This window comes from Thermobia domestica, chromosome 9, assembly GCF_964235325.1.
Source record: "Thermobia domestica chromosome 9, izTheDome1.hap1.1, whole genome shotgun sequence".
NCBI classification, from domain to species: domain Eukaryota; kingdom Metazoa; phylum Arthropoda; class Insecta; order Zygentoma; family Lepismatidae; genus Thermobia; species Thermobia domestica.
Window position 1 is genome coordinate 247,982,475 of NC_137462.1, and position 6,140 is coordinate 247,988,614.

Sequence of the window (6,140 nt, forward strand, 5' to 3'; positions counted from 1 at the left end):
TGAAAGTTGAAAATTGGTTTGTTATCATTTCCAATTTATATTTTTTTAATATTGGTACAATCTGGAGGGGTTGAGGTGTGTCTGAGTTGAAATATATAGTGGATGCAAATAGTAATTAGCTTAATCAAACATAAGATAAGTCATTCTAGGGGAGATGTTTGAGGGATAGAAAAATACTATTAATAGTGGCTTAAGCTTGAGATGCTTATGTTATAAAGTTAACTATTTTTCCCATTGGAAGTAATTGTAACTTTACTATCTTTTGGTGTAAGAGACCATTGCTTACTTTCAGCCATCCAATGAAATTTCTTTGGATTTCATTTTTGTTATTCAGTTAATAAATACTAAATGGGGAAAGCTCCAATAACAATTGGTATGAATCTGCGTTTTGCACCACAAATTTCTGAGCATTGACCAAAGAATAGACCCATACGACTAATATTAGCAGCTACTTGATTTAGGCATCCAGGGGTGGCGTCCGCTTTAATACCAAATGCTGATATGGCTCATGAGTGGAGTGCATCTGCAGCAGTAACTAAAATACGAATATCAATATTGATTGGGAGTACGATGCGCTTATGAACATAGTAGACGGGATGAATTAGGACTTATTTCGTGCACAGAGATTATATAGGAATTGAATTCTGTAAGGGAAAAGTCGGAATATTCATAGCTTCAGTATCGTTGGTGTCCAATTGTTTTAAGAGTGATGGCTGATTCATGAATTTCGTCTAAAAGGTAGAGGAGTCGAAGTGAGGGTAGAGCAATAAAAATTAAAGTGATGGCAGGCAGGATTGTTCAGAGGGTTTCTAGTGTTTGACCTTCTAGAAGGTTACTATTGATGTCCACCTAGAGATAGAAGACTAGTAAAGATAGCTAGCTTTGTTGATATGTCAATTTTAGTGGAGAAGGTTTGATTAATATGGAATATTTTATTCATTATGAAGAGAGTGACTGCTATTACTGAGAGTAGGGCTTAAAATAGGAAATATAGAGATCTTGTTATATCACTTAATAATACAGCCATTAATAGTGATTCTGTATGATTAATTGATGAAGATGCCATAATCTTACGATGAGACGTTTGGTTCAGACCTCCAATTGAGCCCACTAGCAAGGATAGGTTTAAGGTGAGATAAATTAAGTTGATTGGGAATAAGCTATAGGAAAGGACTCCTAAAGATGCTAGGTTTTGTCAAGTTATTAAGATAATGCAGTCATGTCAAGGTATTGCTTCTATTACTTCAGGTATTCAAAAATGAAAAAGTGTGGCCCCTATTTTAAAAGGTAAATAAATAGAAATTAGAAAATGGCCAGTTTCGAGCGCCATGTAGAGTATAATAATCGGTATTAATGGTAGTGAACTTGTGATAGCTTGGACTAGGAAATATTTTAAGGTAGATTCGATTCAATGTGACGTTGGTTATTAGTCTTTGAAATGAGGGGGATAAATGATAGGAGATTAATTTCAAGTGCTGAATCATCGTGAGGAGGTTAAAGAGATTAGGGCTCCTAGAATGAGTGTGGTGGAGAATAACAGGGCTTTAGGGTTAGTGACCATTAGATAAAGAAGAGTGAATCTTCGTATGCGGGGTATGAGCAAACTTGCTTATTTTAGCTTACCTTTCTACATCTTGGTGTATGGCCCAAACTGATTTTTGATGTCAGGAGTGAAAGTTTAATTCTTTTGGATTAATAAGAGTATATTGAAATACTTGATTTATCCTATCACGATAACCCTTTAATCAGGCATCTTATCTAATTATTATTTATAGTGTTATCCCCGATTTTTACGATGAGGATTATATATTTCCTTAAATAAGTTTAGGAATTATATATTATAATATTAAATAAGATTTAAAAATCTATTATTTCTTCTTAATTAGCCTTAGAAACCGGCTAGAGGTATATTAATATGCTTAAGTAACCAATAAGTGCTAGTTTTACAGCACATGTGTGAGGACAGAATAAATGTAGCCTACTTGTATAGGATACAGTTTTGTTTTAGGGGGAAAACAAAATTGTATCCTAAACATGGAGGCAATTAAGTTTCATTTAATACTAATTTCTATTAAGTTAGGGCTATGCATTAATTATTAACATATTGATTAATGCTATGTTTATGACATAAAGTATTATCCTGGCTTTTCTTCCTTCATTGTCTGATTGTACATGTAACCTTAGAGGAGATTGAGAAATAAATGCTGCTAGGTCTTAACGGGGCGGTAGGAAGAGGAGCTGTAGTCGCAGTACTTGCTTTTGTTTATTAATCAATGTTTGAAGCAGTTAAGGTTTAGAGAAGGTCCAGTGAAATTCGTGCCAGCCGCCGCGGTGAGACGAGGGGGCCAGAAGGAAGAAGACTAAGTAATACGGTTAAGGTATAGTTATATTTGTTTCTATGAGGATTGTATATTTTTAGGTGAAATTATTATTTAAAGGAAAGAGTTCTTTATTTGAGGCTATGAAATTATTTATTAGACTAGGATTAGATAGCCTATTATTTATAGCGAAAATTAGAATAATAGTTAATAGTAGTTATGTTCTTTAAACTCAAAGGATTTGACGGTAGCTTAGACTATTCCGAGGAATCTGTCCCGTAATCAACAATCCACGATGTATTTTACTTGCTGTTGTATATTTAATTTTTATACCGCCGTAGGTGAAGGTATTGAGTAGACATACGGTGCCGTGAGGTCAAGGTAGTGAGGAGAAATTCCGAACTATTTAGGAAGGACTTCAGGTGAAGGTGCAGCTTCTGAGTAAGAGGAGATGGATTACAATAGAATGTTTATCACGGATTTTATTATGAAATATTTAAATGAAGGTGGATTTGAATGTAATGGTAGTTTATATAGCTAGCATGAGTATAGCTTTAGGATATGTACACAGCGCCCGTCGCTCTCATTTATTTAGATGAGATAAGTCGTTACATAGTGGGTGTACAGCCAGGTGCGCCTAGTTTGGTTATTCAAAATAAAGCTTGTTAGTTGAGTTATTCGTTTACATCGAAGAGGTTTCGGTGCAATTCAGATTATTTTGATTAATATGGGACTTACTATTATGCTTTATTTAATTTGTATTAAGGTGAATCAACTTGAAATAGTGTTATGTGTATAGAGTATAGAATTAATGTATTAGAGTTATAGATAATTAGTATCGTGAGGGAATGTTTAAATAGATGAAAATATTTTCATCTATTTGTATTAGGGAACGTTAAATAGTATAGTTGTATAATTATTTCCCAAAATGGAAAGAACTAAGATGATATGATATTATAAGTGGCATATTAACTATAAATTTTGTTTTAGGGGTGAATTGCCTTTCGATTTCAGTTATATCTGGTTGTACAAGAATTGAATTCAATTCAGCTATGATTAGTTATTAATATGTTTTGGTCTTATTATAAGTTAGCCATAAGTAATAGTAAAGGGGATTTGGTCTTTACTTTTATTGTTTATAATGTAATTTTTGGGTAATACAATATGTTGGCTTAGAAGTAGCTATCACTCATAATTTTCTTATTACTTATTTAATTTATATGATTACATTTTAAATACATTTAATTTGTTATTCTACTTTTGTCTTGAATTATTTAAGAGAATTTATAATGATGTTATTTGCATACTATGTAAGGATGGATAGAGGCAAAATTTTCCTCCTCCTGTTTATCAAAAACATGTCCTGTTGTTGTTATAAGCTCTGACCTGCCCAGTGAAGTTTTAAACGGCCGCGATATCCTGACCGTGCGAAGGTATCATAATCATTAATCCTTTAATTGTGCGTTGTATGAAATGTTGGACGAGTGGAAGACTGTCTTTGTTTGAAATGTTGAATTTTACTTTTGAGTGATATTCTTAAATATTTTAAGAGGACGATAAGACGCTGTAGATCTTCACATTTATTTAATATTTTTATTGTTAATACGAATCGTATTTGTTATTTAAATGTTCTGTTGGGGCGACGAGAAGAGAAATAAGCTTTTCTTTTAATAGTTACTATTACATTTTTTATTATCCTTTAGTAGTGATTAATAGACTTTTACCTCAGGGATAACAGCGTATTTTCTTTTTTTGAGAGTTCATATCGACAAGAGAAATTGCGACCTCGATGTTGGATTAAGATTTTATCTAGGTGCAGAAGCTTAGAATATGGGTCTGTTCGACCTTTGAAATCTTACATCATCTGAGTTGAGATCAGCGTGAGCCAGATCGGTTTCTATCCTTTAATTCAAGTAGTACTTCGGTACGAAAGGACCAAGCACTAGTGAAATTCATTATAAGTTGGATAAAAATAATATATTACTTTGGCAGAGAAGTGCATTAGATTTAGGATCTAATAATGGACGTGTTAGTTTAGGTAGTAGTGTATTATGATTGTGTTCTTGGAGTTATTTCTTATTTGATTTTAATTATTTGTGTTTTAGTTGGCGTAGCCTTTTTGACTTTACTTGAACGCAAGTTACAGGATATACTCATATTCGGCGGGGAACTAATAAGGTGGGGATTTGTGGAATTAAGTTATTTACTAAGGAACAAGTTTTTTCTACTATATCTAATTATTATCCTTTTATTTAGCTCCTGTTTCTAGTATGCTTTTGGCTCTATTAGTGTGATTAAGAATTCCTTATTTAATTGTCATATTGACTTTTCTTTGTGTTTGTTATTTTTTGTTTTACAAGTATAGGGGTTTATACTTTGATAATTGCCGAGTGATCTTCAAACTCATCCTACTCTTTATCAAGAGGCTTGCGGGCAGTTGCACAGATTATCTCTTATGAATTTGTATTAGCTTTAATTTTATTATCTTTTGTATTTTTAGCTGTAAGATACAGATTATTAAATTTCGGTTGCTCTCAAGAGGAGCTATGGTTCTTGTGAATTACGTTTCCTTTACCGTTAGTATGGTTTGCCTCTTGTTTAGCAGAAACTAATCGGACACCTTTTGATTTTGCTGAAGGAGAATCCGAGCTGATTTATGGATTTAATATTGCATATAGAGGGGGCTGGTTTTCTCCCATTTTTATGGCTGAATATGCTCGAATTTGTTTATAGGTGTTTTATTTACTATTTTGTTTTCGGGGCATGATATTGTTTCTATTTTATTTTTTGTAAGGCGGTATTTATCTCTTTCGATTTTATTTGGTTGCGGGGGACTTTGCCTCGATTTAGTTATGATAAATTGATATACCTTGCCTGAAAGTGCTTACTGTTAAGTCCTAAGGGATTGTTAGAATCTATTTGATTAAGAAATAAAAGGTGTACTATAGACATGGCCGCTACAATGAAAGGTAAGAGAAAATGGAAGGCGATGAATAGATTTAGGGTTTCATTATCTACAGCGAATCCTCCTCAGATACATTGCACAAGCATTGTTCCTAAGTAGGGAATAGCCGATAGTAGATTTTTAATAACTGTTGGCCCTCAAAATGGTATTTGTCACCATTGAAGGTCACATCCTACGAAGGCTGCAACTATTACTAGAAGTAAAATAGCAACCCCTACTCTTCAAGTGTGAAGGTAAATATAGGAGCCGTAATATATCCCTCGTCCTACAAAGACAGATGAAGAAGAAGGCTGCGCCATTAGCATGTAGAGTACGAAGTAGCCAACCGAAGTTACCGCCTCGGCAGATGTGGATTACTCTATTGAAGGCTAACTTAATTCTTGAGACATAAGTATTGCTAAGAATAGACCTGTGACAATTTGGATGATTAAGCATAGTCCAAGGAGTGAACCAAAGTTTTCTCAATATGAAATATTAATTGGTGCCGGAAGATTTACTAATGCGTTGTTAGCAATTTTAAATAGGGAGTGGTGTAGGCGTATTGCTGTTGACATATGTTTTAGAGGTACGAAGAGATCCTTGATATAGAGACATAATCTTTACAACAGCAATTAATGTGATGAATAAGTATGAGTATTTGTTAGAATTGATGTTTCGTAAAATTTCATACTAGGAATTTCTTGGTAGGTAATTATTGATAGATGAAGATCAGAGATACAGATTGTAGTAGGTAGGAGTAGAGGATCAATAATTCAAATAAGTAATTGTAAGGTTTCACTTTTATTTTTAACTTACAGTTAAACATTCTTTTTACCTTTCGCGTTACAATTATTTGGCCACAATTCTAGTAAGTTAAC

General features: G+C 33.3%; 1 pseudogene; it reads left to right on the plus strand.

Moving 5' to 3' along the window:
• Positions 1-2,526: 2,526 nt before the first annotated feature.
• Positions 2,527-2,958, plus strand: LOC145661239 (small subunit ribosomal RNA; annotated as a pseudogene).
• The last annotated feature ends 3,182 nt before the right edge of the window (positions 2,959-6,140 follow it).